Below are 14,444 nucleotides of genomic sequence, written 5' to 3'. Positions count from 1 at the left end.
ATCTGTTGCATGGAATCTTCAAGACAAGGAAACAGGGTTTTCACCGTTGTCAAAAACAGAATCCATCAAGATTTCAAGCTGCTTATGAAGTACAGAAACTTTAACTCCCACTGAACTTAAAAAAAAAAAAAAAAAAAAAAAAAAGGAGTGGACAGTACTGCTGGGCTTCCTCCAATGGAAGGGGATCAGATCAGGAAGTCTCTTGTCCCCGTAACAGCCCTACTGAACTCACTAATCCTGAGCTTGCAGGAAACTATAGAAACTATAGTTTATAGAGGCTTTAACATTTCTGTGGGACAATCACAGGCATAAAGAAAAGCATGTATATAAGTATTAGCAGGACCCAAATTTATAAACCTCCAACAACAAGGGTAATTAATCATTTGTTAAAAAAGGAAAAGATAAAGGAACAGTACCAGAAAAGGTCTGTTTCTCTGTAAATAAATCTACTTAATGCTATGCTAGAATAATAACAGTAAGTTTCTAGAGTAGACACTACAACATTTTAAATCATAGAGAAAAGCTGTATTGTAGTTCTAATGTCCACAGGATACTAGGCCACTCCTGAAAATAAAACAACAAAAAATAAAGTGTAAATATTTTATATGCATTCAGAATCCACTTTGTCCAAAAACATGAAAGCTGATGAAGGGAGAAATGTAGATACAAGCAGAAAATACAGTTATTAAATCACTGAAAATGTTCAGAGTAAGAAGCTTCTTCATGTCCTTCATGCAATGGTACAGAAAAAAATGTAGACACAAGATGTCTCTACATTAAGTCAGACACCTGGATTTTCCATGTGATGTGTACAACAGTGTGGAGATCTCTTCCATGTGGTACTGCTGTTTTAGGAGTTCTGGTTTTGTTTGTAACTCCTTATGTGTATCCTCCTTCATATCCCTTCACCAGATAACAATGATAATAGCTGAATGCTTGTTTTCCAGAATTATTGATAAGAACAAAAATATTCTCTCAAGCAAAGCAAGATCCTTTTACTTTCAAATGATGTCATCTGACTCATTTAGTCAGGATTTGCTTCCTGTTGAGCAGGTTAAGTGCAGAAAAGTAAATTTTCATAAGAGCAGTCAATTTCTCAGTGCAAGACTTGCTATGACAGATCGCAAAGTTAGCATGCACTTGCTTTTCTGCTGAATAAAAAAGCATTCCATTCAGAGACCTCAGTGTCTATATAAATTCCAGTGAGGGAAATGCTAAGAGCAGATATTTGTTACACATTTGGACTGAGACGAAGAAGTGCTGAGGTCTTCATTCCCAAAGTCAGGAGATGTTTATCATTTCATAAAATCCTGTGAATAATCAGATCATCTTTGCAGTGTTCATAAACTTTCTCACTGCATCTCTCTGTCAAAGGTGTTACTTACAGCCATTTTACTGATAAAGTATAAAATAAGGAAGTGCTAACTGGAAAAAGAATCAGTTTCCAGGAGTGGGTTTAAGTCCTTGTCGTACTGAGAAACGGTATGTTCCCATTCTCTCCATAGCTTACTGAGCTCTCTGACTGCTTAACATCATTTGTAAAAGAAATCAGCTTAGATTTTCAATGTAGAGACTTAAAATATCCTTAAATACTTAATGACAGATTGAAAGTTTAAAGAATAAATGTAGGAATATATTGAACAAAATAGCATCTAAGATATTAATTTAATTACCAAGTCTCTCTAAGGGTAACTGATCTGCGGTAGCATGGACTTATTTCTCTCTTCCTTTTTAGGAACAGAGAAGCAGCAAGTGACAAGATCTTCTATTATTCTCTAAACCTGTCAGTGAACAGTGTATTGCCATATTGCATAGAACAATTCTTCAAGTTTGGTTTCTATCTTGTCTCAAGACATGTTTTCTAAGAGTACAGTCAGTAACGGAACTCAGTTTGAAAGACTTCAAACTGAACATATATTAAACTAAAAAAAAAAAGATTTTCATTTGAAATCGCATTTTCTAAGCTAATTGCTCTTTTTAAAATTATCTAGAGACAATCTAAGAATTACTTTAACTTGACAAGTTAAACTCTAGTCCATCAAATACTGACTGAATGGTTCCCAATGCACAGAAAAGAAGCTTTAAATATTTTCTGTCTGTTGAGTATCTGCCCATAACTTATATTGGTATTCACTGAGTCACTGATGCATCCAAATGATTTTTTTTTGTAAAATCTGGACTTTGATTATTTGGACTATTTTAAAACAAATTACATGCAAGTACTTCTCCCACTACTGTTATAAAAATATATATATATATATGTATTAATACATTTCAACATGTTGTAGTTCTCTAAACTCTCAAATTCTGACTAAAAGAGTTCCGTAAGAAAAAAAAAATGAATTCTCAGCCAACATAATTACGTAAGTTCCACTGACACCACAGCAATAAAGAGTGCAAAACAGCTGATTTTTAAATAGTTTAAAAGAGATTAGAGCTGTAAGTAACGTATCAGTATGTGACGGCATATAGATAACCTTAAAAAAAGGTCTTTCTTCTTATGGAAATAAATTCAGGGAAACCACTCAGACATATGTATCCCACTGAGCAGGAATAAAAATAGGCCTATACATTCTGACTTCTGAAAGAAGAAATAAGTAGATACATAACACAGAGCATTCCTACCTTATTAAGGAGAGTTGCCTTAGAAATCCAAAGACACAGCATTGCTTGTGACGAATACTAATTAGAATTGTTCAAGCCTGGAGGTGCATGTCCATTTCAAGCTTTCTGAACCTCTCACAAAGCCTAGCAGGTTTTTCAGGCCTGTCTCATATTGTTCACACATTGTGTACTAGCATCGCCATCTGTGACACTTCACAGCTGTGACACATTGGTAGGAGAGAATAAGCGTTACAGTTCACAAAAATATGTGTCATGGATGGTTTACAAAAATAAGCATATATAAAAACTATAGGAAACTGGTCTCCTTACCCCTGTAGTCTGGGGACAAGAGCGTTCTATCTGACAGAACTCATACTAAGTTATTATGGAAATTACAGGCATACATTAGTATTATATCATTATGCAGAATTATGCCATTTCTGTAACATCACAGACATTCCCGATAAATCTTAGGATATAATAAAGAGTTTAACTGAAATATTTTCTGAGACTATTACACTATTAGGGAAATCTGAATTTCCTGAAGAGGTAAATTCTGACACTCATACTCACGCTAAGTAGAACCTGACTGTCTGAGATGTCTTACTGGCTTTAATAGTCCTATTCATTAAAGATTTTTTTCAAACGATCTGTGGATCTGTAAGCAAAACTCCACTTCAACACATGATGACTATTTTCCAAATCCTTCCTCAACAGACAATGTCCCCATCAAAGGTAAAAGTTCATCAAAAAGATACAACATTGCTAAGGTGCATATAAGCAATGTTGTGTCTTAAATACAAAAACTGAAGTGCAGACACGTACTTTGCAAGGAAGACCCTCTTCCTTGACAAATGCAGCAGCAGGAAATGCTGAAATAGTTTGGACAAATGCTATAGATCTCTAAGGACCTTTGAGAATTAGAAAGCTATTAAATGAAGCTTTGCCCTTTTTCTTTTCTTTTACAATGGATATCGCTCTTCAGAAGATGATAGATGCTGATCTCATAAGTATGTTAAGTAACTCAACTACATCCTTGTGAGTAAATTGAAATGCCATTGAAAGCAGATAGCCTGCTGTTCCCTGGCCTACTAGTTCTGCAGTAAATTTCAAGCCGTTCAAACCAAAACGCCTATCATTCTTCTTTCACAAACACACTTCTGTAATTCAGGAAAATTTCAAGTATCACAAAATGCTTGAATGTATACATTTTCCCAAGTGTACCACATATACAGTGCTTGGAAACTTCTGTGTTTTCATAGAACCATAGAATCAGTAAGGTTGGAAGGGACCTCTGGAGATCATCTAGTCCAACCTCCCTGCTCAAGCAGGGTCACCTAGAGCATGGTAGACAGGGTTGCATCCAGGCGGGCCTTGAAGATCTCCAGGGAAGGAGACTCCACAGCCTCTCTGGGCAACCTGGTCCAGTGCTCTGCCACTCTCACAGGGAAGAAATTCCCCCTCACGGTCAGGCGGAACTTCCTGTGCTTCAGTTTCTGCCCACTGCCTCTTGTCCTGTCACACAGGACAACTGAAAAGAGTTCGTCCCCATCCCCTTGACACCCTCCCTTCAGGTACTTGTACACACTGATAAGATCCCCCGTCAGTCTTCTCTGTCCCAGGCTAAGCAGGCCCAGCTCTCACAGCCTTTTCTCATCGGGCAGATGCTCCAGCCCTCTGACCATCTTCGTAGCCCTCCGCTGGACTCTCTCCAGTAGCTCCATGTCTCTCTTGTACTGGGGAGCCCAGAACTGGACACAGTACTCGAGATGAGGCCTCCGCAGGGCTGAGTAGAAGGGCAGGATCACCTCCCTCGACCTGCTGGCAACACTCTTCCTAATGCAGCCCAGGAAACCATTGGCTTTCTTGGCCACAAGGTCACATTGCTGACTCATGGTCAACCTGTCATCCACCAGCACTCTCAGAGCTGCAGAGCTGCTCTCCAGAAGGTCAGCCCCCAGCTTGTACTGGTGCCTAGGGTTATTTCTCCCTAGGTGCAGGACTCTGCACTTGCCCTTGTTGAACCTCATGAGTTACTTTAACCTGCTAAATCCAGACTAGATTATGTGAAGTCATCTCATTTCTTTCAAAGACTACTGACCCTTTTCCATTGTGAGAAAACCATCAGTGGGCTGCACATGTGGCACCTTTGAGTTTCTGAACAAACAATCACAATTACATTCAATCAGAAATAAAGAGGGAGAGTCTACAGTAGCTGTTATGAAGGGTAGCTAAGAGTGTTTTTTAACAGGGACAACCCAATTTGGAAAAACTTGTAGTAAAGGACACACAGTCCTGATGGGAGAAGAAACAGAGAAGGAAGTCAAGGCAGCATACACTGAACAGCATATAAGTTAATTGTGTAATCTGGTAAGACTTAAACAAGAGTTTTTGGAGATACTCAAGACACTCAAGACATGAAAAGAGTAGAAATGTAGAATCTGTTCTCTAACCCATAACAGCATGGCTTGTTCCATAACGGCCTCTATCGCAGTCTTTCACTTAGTCACTCTTTATTCTCCCTGAGTAGGAGCTGTAGAATATTTTGTAAAAGCGCACTTTTGTAAGTCCAGGAAGAAAAAAATCTATGAAGCAAGATGATGATGAAGAATCTCCTTCAGAAGAAGGAACTGAACTTACCTCACACTCATGCAACCATCAAGCTCATGACTGAGCAACACATTGTAGAGTTGAATATAATAAGGCTGCTATGTAATGTCACATTGCCCAAAGCACTGAATTTAAAGAAAAAAAAAGAAAGAGGTTCCTTCTGATAACATAACTCTTCCCCTCTACTACGAAAAGGCACAGAGGAAAACTAGGAAATATATTAAACCACATCTCTTACAATTCATGCTAATTAGCCAGTTTTTTAGTCAGAATATATGCAATGGAACAATCAAATTGAGATTCTTTAGAAGTTATCATAAGTCATGTATATGAATTGCATTTGTTGTTATAAACTGGTCTTTCTTCATTGGAAGTTAACACAATTCTGGAGAGCAAAATGATGGATATTTGATTGCTAAAATACTATTTTTAGAAGTGACCATTAATTAATTCTTAGCTGTGATTTCATTAGTTAACTGAAATTTTTTAGTTAGATTTAGGATTTCATCCTAACTTCTAAATTGTTAATGTCTGAGGTGGTCTGTTGAGTCTGACTGCTTATTCATAATCCCCAATTTTGGGCATCCTTGATTATCCCAAAATTATCCCAAAATTAGGCAGACATAAGTGCAAAGATGAATTAGGCCTTAGATATCTGCTTTCCTGGGCCTATATGGCTAAAACACTTGGAGGTTTACCTTAAGAATAACCATACAACACGGAATAAAAATCATTTGCTTGGTAGATTGCAATAAAACTGAAGTAAGCAAGAGTAAATATGAGAAATTCTGTGGATGACTTAGGAGATGACCCCACTTGCAAGAGTCATTTTCTTGTGCAGAAATCATTTTCTCATTTGCAGTTTATGTCTGGCCATTTTTCTTCTCCTTTATTTGAAAACTGAAACCTCATATTCGTTTTTTTATCCTGCATTTTTAGAAAAAAAAAATGAAAATATGCAACTCATGCTCCAGTGAAGAGAGAAGTTAGTTATCCCGATCTTTTATACCTAAGGTACATACTTGGTTCCCCACAGATGCTGTCTTCATATACCACAGTCTCTTGGTGCAGCTACAAAAGAGCTTGTAACTGGTTCATTTCCCATTCTGTATGGGGTAAGAAGATACAGTTTGTTCTGTTTCTTAATAAGCACCAGGCTGTGGATTGTGAAAGGCAAGTGTTGGTATGAAATTTTTAAGAGAATTCTCATAATGAAGCAGTAGTAGTGACACAGATCTTCTAATCGGGCACTTACTAATTTTGCTTTGCAGCTTGGAAAATGTCTTTCATTCACCTCCTAGGAGCTCTATGTCAGGCAATTATTCTTTACCAGAAGATTTCAAAGTCCAAGCAAATTAAATGGGTGCTGTTCTTAAAGCAATAGTGCCCTCAAAGTATCATTACTGTTAAGAAACAGTAAATCTGAAAGCACAAAGGCCTCCATTGTCTATGAATACAGGTGTAACGCCTATTAATGTTATTGACAATCGTGTATATATTTAGAGGTATAAAGTAGAATTTCTCTGGATGAATAACATAGCTAAACATAATTCTGACGGAAAAGCATTTAAAATGAGAAATGAGTTTAGTTTTCAGAACAATGAGACTTCTGAATTAATGAAATTCAAAGTATTATGGCCTTTAATGATATTAGTTTCAAACGTGCCCAGATACTAGCTAGTTTGGTCAGGAATAGACCTCTAATGAAGAACAGTAAACTCGCAACAGTTGGCAACAGTAAGCATTAGACTTCCTTTGCATCACTACTGGATAAATATTCTTGTGCAGTAGAGCAAATCTCCATGTTTGCTAAATTGTAGTCTTAGATTGCTTCTCACTGAAATAAAAAAAAAATGACTGATTTTCGTATCAGTTATCATTCAAAAACTTACAATCACTTGCAGCCAGTTGGAACCACTGTCCGAGACACAGGCCAAATGCAAGTCTGCAGAGGGGGGTTAAAATATGAATGCACAGAAGCCTGGGGAATTACATGATGACACTATACTTTTAGGAAGAAAATCCAGATCCCACAAAGAAACCCACAGTAAAGTGCTAGAAATAAGCAGATGTAGTAGGCCCCAAGAAAGATGTGAAGACAAATTGCTTCTGAAGAGGTGTGGACTCAGCCAAGACAGCATTTTCTGCTGTTCGATTCCCACTGAGTTAGATAAAACTTGGATTCTGCGCATACTGTATCCAGAAAAAAAACTAGCTCACCAATAACCAAAAGCAATAATAGCACTTTTGATTTCTTTTTTGTTTTTGGTAAGTTGGTACATTTTCAAAGTGTTGCAAAGGAAACTGGGCACAGAAATGCTTTCAAACAGAACAGATTTTTCAGACAGACTTTTTGAGACCTCTGAATTAGAAATTACTCTCCAAAGTATCTTTTCTAGCACTATCTTTCCACTTAAAGGAAAATCAAAAGAAAATGATGTCCAGGTTTATGTGAGAGATTGTAGAATTTCTAGGCTGGTTACTGATAAAACAGAACTATGGTAACAGAAAGCTGTCAGCAGAACTCCAGCTCGTAATCCAGTACAATCTATGTTGCTAAAACGCTACTTAAAAATGACAGGATGCCCTCTGATTCCAAAAAAAGGCCGCTATAATCAGACAAGCTTTCAACACTACAACACAGTGTTACTGTCATCCTTTCTTGCCCAGGCTCACAAAAGAGATAGGCTTGCAGCAATTCCCATTGAGAACATGCAAGTTGTTGGTTGTCATACATTCTGGTAAGTCTCTCCTGTTTATTTCTATGTTATTTCTAACTGTCAAGACATGGCTATATAAACAAAAACGCCTTAATCATTTGCCTTTCCTGCATATCTACTCAGTAATAACATAATCTAGGTCATAGATACTGTAGTCACTGTGTCTATGAAAACCTATGTTTGGCTGGACAGAGCATCACAGTTTTGGCTCAATAATAATATTCTTCACTGATTGTTTTTGGGAGGGCAGGATTTGATGCCTTCAGTTTATAGATTGTTTGAATTCACATCAAGAAGTATGCAAAGTCTGGCATAGTCGACTTACAGTTATTATCACTTGTTTATAAATTTTAGATTCGTTTTCCAATTTAGCTAGCTAGATATTTAGATAGCTTTCTAGTTCCACTAGAGTAACACTGTTTGTACTTTAAAGTCATTAAAGTGAGGAAAATAAGAGAACAGAATAACATGAAGGTAACTAAGTGCTATTTTCAAAGGCAACTTGTGATAGCATTTGCAAAAGCAGCTCAGTGATCAGGGATCTAGAATTTTCTCATCACGAAAGGCTGAAAGAATTAGGCTTGTTTAGTCTATTGAAAAAGGACATTGACAGTCAGCAATATGATAACAGTCTTCAAACACATGAAACAAAGTTTTATGAGGAAAAAAGGATACAGTTGTTCTTCACAGACACTTGGGATAGAACAATAAACAATGAGTTTAAATTGCATTAAGCCAAATATGACCAGATCACTTTTTAAAGTGTGCTCCCGTTACTGAAAGTACTGAAAATTTTATCCATAGTGCCCATGTGTCCAGAAAAGTGTCTAATGATTGCTGTACTTGGGTAGAGGGGTACCTACCTAATTATAGGAGAGGTCACACTGAGCCAAAATAAACTGTTCACATCCTTGAAGTTAACAGCAAGAGAAACACATCACTAAATGAGTTTATTGCCAGAATTTTATCCATGACATAAGAAATTCCAGGCTCAAACACCTATACTGTGTTTTTCTCCTGTCTTTCATGCTTAAAGAAATAAAAAAGCATAAGAGGTAGAGAAATACAAGTATATAGATTTAAATAACCTGTCCAGATATTTTCTGAAAGTACTTTCTTTGTGCAGTATGCCAGCATCAGCTCCTGAGCATGTGTTTATTATAGAGGACAACTCAATGAATTTAAGCTACCTACTGTTAAGAGTCTGAGATGAAAATTCTGCAGGGGCAGTTTATCTGCCTATCATATTTTCACAGCAGCTACTGTCAAGAGACTAAGTACTGGACTAGCTAGACTTTGGGCCAGATGGCAGCTTTAATGCTACTGAATGCTACAGTATGTTTCTAGACTACAGTACTTTTCCCTCATAAAGATCTTTATACATAGACTTCATCATAGCCAGTGAAGTTTAACTGTCTCAGGCCAGTGCAGTATCAGGTATTCAGTCACTGCTTCCAGTTAAATCTCTGCTTAAAATCAGCTCTCCCCACTCATTTCCATTCTTGCTCTTTCTTTCATTACTTTACTTACAAACAGAAAATAAATCAGTCATTGTTACTGAATCAAATTGTTGAAAGCACATTGACATTACAGCATTATCTGTGAATGATTTAGAAAGATATTAAATATGTTCTACTGTGTGTAATTCCATGGAGCCTTGACATTTAGATATTAGTGTAAATAATAAACAATAATACCTAATTATGATTAAAACTGAAAAAACAAACAGTGCATTATACAAATGGAAAAAGAAAAGAAAAGTGGCTTAGGTACTAAACAGAGACACAGGAAAATCCATCAGGAGTCAGAAGATAACTATACTTAAAGCCATACAATTACATTGTGTCAAAACTAATGGAGGGAAGCAGCTTGTCACTAATGCAATTGTGCTTTAATAATCGAGATGGCACCTACATGAGCCTGTGAGAATGGCAACCTTAAAAAACATAAATTAAAACTTTTGAAGAGATCAGGTTTACTCTCTCAGCTATTTTTATTGTGCATCAAGCTGAAATAATTGGACGCATCATTTCAAAACATTCAGTTTCTGCTTGAGCAGGTACGAGGACCTCCTGCAATTCAGGGTAACCCACAGTCTGTTGTGGGGACCTTCAAATTCACCAGGTGGTCCCCTGAGAAACATCCTATGTCATCTAATCTCCTAGCTCTTTTCTACTCTAAATTTTAGTCTGTCAAGGTTGTTAATGTGAAAGCCATTTAGATGTTTTCTTGTTTTTCACTTCCTACTCTAAACCTTTTCAGAAATGAATCCTCTACTTCTGAATAGAGAATTGGCCTCAGAATTGGTCAAATTTCATTTAGACTTTTATTAAGGACTTATCAAGTAAAAAGAACTGGAACAAAGAAGAATAAAATATTTTATTTCCCCACCCTCTACCTAGCCTGAATGACTGCCCTTTTGAGGTCAGTATTGCCTAAGCCTGTAAAATGAAAGTGCTACGAATCACAATCAAGTAACTATCAGGTGCCTTATTAAATTTCATCCATACCAAATCTTAAGGGACCATCACTATCTTCCAATTTAGACAAAGATGAAATAAAAGCCGATCAAAGATTTATGGAATTCTAAAGTGATACTAAACGCAATGTGCTATGCCTTGAAAGCTTTCTCTGGTGCAGTGGAGTTACAAGTGGCCTATTTTAATGGTTTTATTTAAGTACTACTTTTCATAGGAGGCAAAAACTAGCAGTTTACAACCACATCATCTAATTAAAATCTCATAATTCATAGTCTAAATCAAGTTTACACTAGTATTAGGATTTAGATTGCTGACTAGAAAGAATAAAAAACCACCACCATGGAAAAAGAGGTAACATTTTTTTCTAATTCAAAAAAATAAAAGCCAAAACTTCACTTTTGGTGAGTTTCTAGACTACCAATTATCTATCTGGGGTCAAAGACAGACGTGTACCCCAAAGTCATTCTGGGTTGCATGCTCTACAGTTCCTGTGTGTTTACTTATCTTTATCCTCATAATGTCTGAGAATATCCTTCACAGAGTTTCTCTTCCTTGGTAGGAAAGTATAGGGACACCTTATCCCTACTTGTTAAATAGAGCAAGGAGCAGGGTAGAGTAAGTGATTAATCCAGAAGCACATAAGAAATGCACAAGTGAGCTAGGAAGGTCTCCTAAGTACACATTTAGTAGTAGCAGTAATTACCAGACTGCCTATTTTCACCATTATAATATATCCGGATTCTACTGGCTGTGGTAATAAGCTACATGCAATTATTACATAGTAGTATATTAAAAATATCAAGAGGCCAAAAGTGAAAGAAAAAGAAGCAATGAGAAAATAGCAGTAACAGAAGGAAGTGGCCCCATTTTATTTCTTGTTGCTGAAAGAAAGAATTCATAAATAAGCAGAAAATCACAAACACTTAAAATTTTGTTTGTTTACTTTCAAAGCAACCAGATTCATTACAAACTGTGTGCTTTATCTAGGGTTCCAGTTCTAGTAGAAAAAATTCAGGCTAAGGCTTGGCAAGGTATTTATGACTTTGGACATACACCAGAATTAACCGAATTTTTTTCTGGTAGAACCTCTTGAGAGTCAATAAACAATTACAGAAGACAAAATGATTTCTGAAATGTAACTCAATAATACTTCCACTGTTTCTGGTCTTCTTTCTTCTATGGCGGCTCTTTCCGCCCTTATCTGAATACCTGTAGCAACCTTCCTTAATGAGCTGATCCTGAAAACTTTGCTACTGATGATTATGTGTGCCCTAGAAATGTGGATCTGTTTACTGAAAATCTAAACATAAGACAAAGATGGAAAGCTCAGATCTTTCCATGCCTTCTTTACACTGTTGCAGCCCCAATGATCTCAGATACACATGAAAGCAAAGGCAGAATTTCAGTGCAAACGACAAACAACAGCATTTGTGACTCCTGCAAGTTATGGTATTTCAAAATCATATACAAATCCATGACACACTCAGAATCCAAACAGAACATGAAGCAAGATATCATTAAGACTACTTTCTATTAACGGTCCACGTAGTTTTCCATATTTTAAAATACACTTGGCATAAAGTCACAAGAACTATAGTCAATGAAAGTGTTTGCACTTGCAGTTTGTACACACAGTCATTCTGTTATCTACACAAAATAAGCATAAACTAGGCTCCTGTGAAGACAATTCATAAATGTCAGCCACAAGAAAGACCAAAAAAAGCTTTACAATAAACATGTTTACTTCTTACTGATAATTTCAAAGACAGAACCTTTCACCTCTACTCACTAACATCATAGGAAATTAAACCAATACTCTCTCGACATCCATTTAAAAAGGAAGATGCAAATTTAACTGAAACATAACAAGAATTATTGCCTGCTAATCACAAATTCAATGTTGGTATGACTAATTCATTTTGATACTACTGAAAATATATCATTTAAGATGAATTCTGAAGGGACAAGTTAGCTCCATACAGAAATGGATTAAAGAGCAATTAACAGGCCTTCTTGTACATCATTTCAAATAATCACATTTGTCACTTTCTATGATTAGCAGAGATAAAGATTCAAGATCAGCAAATTAAAAAATAAGAGTTAGCAAAAATGAACTGAAGTGGAAATACATTGTATGTCACTCATTTATCTGCAAGAGATTTTCTTTCCATGCTGCCCTTAACGCAGGAGCTTCTGCCTAATGTTAAGCATGTGAAATGCAAGTAATTCTAAAACATGTTAACTTCCAATTGTCAATGCCACAGAAACCCTGCTACAAGCCTCTCCAATGGGATTTGCGAGTCTGAGGAAGAAGCCCCATCTGAGTTTAATATACTAGGATGGTTTAATATTTTCTGGAACAGCTCCAAGGAAACAATTAGAGATGAACAGAAATGAAACAAAAACCAGAAAATCCCATCTTCTAGCTTTTCCTGTTAAGAGCCAGCTTATAAGCCAGAAGAAGATCTCACAGGAAAAACTAATACAACAACCAAACTCTCACAAAAACACAGGACATACACTTGACACAGGCAGTGGCAGAAAGCACCATCATCCTTTTTTCTCTGTGAAATAAAGAATTAAAAGAGGAGGAGGAATGAGCAGAGACGCAATTGTAAAGATAGGTGAAATCTACCTACCTAAATCAGAGGCAATATATAATGCTTTTGTTTTCAGCTGTATACCTGCTTATGAACGTTTCTACTGTTACTGTTATTAGTGCTGCTTCTTTCACGGAAACGATATTTTATTAAGTGATTTCCCAGTTCCTCAGCTCCAGAAACATCACTCGACAAAGCCCCACCTTGAAACCATTACCCATTTATAAAAGTTTAATCCTATTATATAGACCTTAAGCTGAGTTTCTGGAACATTCAGATGGCTTTGCTGGAAAGGTACTGAATGGCCAAATCCATTTTGAAAATGCGCTCTTGGTCTAATATACGGACAGGCAGGACAAATCATAGTTAAACAGCAGCGGTCAAACTCTCTGATGGAGTCATCTTTATTTCATCAGCAATGCCCACTATTAGCTGTGCATATATCTTGACGTTAAGCCAATGGAACCTACGTGGAAAACTTGGTTTCAACTCTTTAATCGAATTAAAAGAAAAGCAAATCACCTCCTGCACTGTCTCACAGCTACTGAATTTCTAGGCTCATGTAAACAATTCTTATTTCTCTTTACTTACAGAACATAAACAGAAACATTTGATATTTTTATTGCTGATTTTGTATTTAAAGCTGAAGATTGACAGACAAAATCTGAAATGGAAATCAAAGTGTATAAATAATACATTCATGTCAATTAGGAAAATAAATTAATTCTTGCAGAAACCTATGCAGGACAATGCATTTGATAAAAGGCTTATACATAAAAGAAATATTTTGTGATTTTTCTCTCCAAAAAGGCTGAAGTCTATAGTAAAGAAATTATATGATGCATTTCTAAGTAATTTTTGACAAATCAGACAGAAGCTATTGAATTACTTAAAAAAGAATAGCATACACATTGTAGTAGAAAGCCTCTTAGACTCAAAACATATTGACACTGCTTTCTTGCTTGCTTTCTTTTGAAAGCAAAGTTGAATAACATTTGTTTATTTAACTATGTAGAATCAATAAAATTAAGTGTAGAAACACCCTTTACCTGTAAAATCAAAGTTGCCTCATTTTGAAAACAGACCTACTCTTAAATTTTCTAGAAACCAGTAGATGACTCTGTGAAGGAGCCTGCTTTTCAGCAAGTGCTGAGTACTAGACATTACTTATCTTTATTTTTTTTGTTTCCTTTTTAGAAAGATAAATTCGTATGTTAGCTTAGTCAAATGCAACTTCTGCTCCTTAAGTATTTTGCTTTAAGCATATAATCTTGCATCTGTATCTGCCACTTATATATAGATATAGATATATAGATACATTTTTTTAAACTGAAGCCCTGCTTTCCACACAAAAATGAAACTTTTAAATCTCTGTTTACTAAGTAAAGGCTTATGCACAACATAAAAAATTATTGTGAACCAAAGAATAC

The 14,444-nt window shown here is 36.2% G+C and overlaps 1 long non-coding RNA gene across 1 annotated transcript in view; it reads right to left on the bottom strand.

The window, feature by feature from the left end:
* LOC134146068 (uncharacterized) overlaps positions 1 to 2,725 on the bottom strand; it is a 149,444-nt gene extending 146,719 nt beyond the window's left edge. The window contains exon 1 of the long non-coding RNA XR_009959772.1: positions 2,626 to 2,725. This is a non-coding gene — a long non-coding RNA (uncharacterized LOC134146068). The remainder of the gene's footprint in view (positions 1 to 2,625) is intronic.
* Positions 2,726 to 14,444: the final 11,719 nt, after the last annotated feature.

The sequence above is a fragment of the Rhea pennata genome, chromosome 13 (assembly GCF_028389875.1).
Source record: "Rhea pennata isolate bPtePen1 chromosome 13, bPtePen1.pri, whole genome shotgun sequence".
Classification (NCBI taxonomy): domain Eukaryota; kingdom Metazoa; phylum Chordata; class Aves; order Rheiformes; family Rheidae; genus Rhea; species Rhea pennata.
The sequence above is the reverse complement of the archived record's forward strand: the minus strand, read 5'-3'. Positions and strand labels throughout refer to the sequence as shown.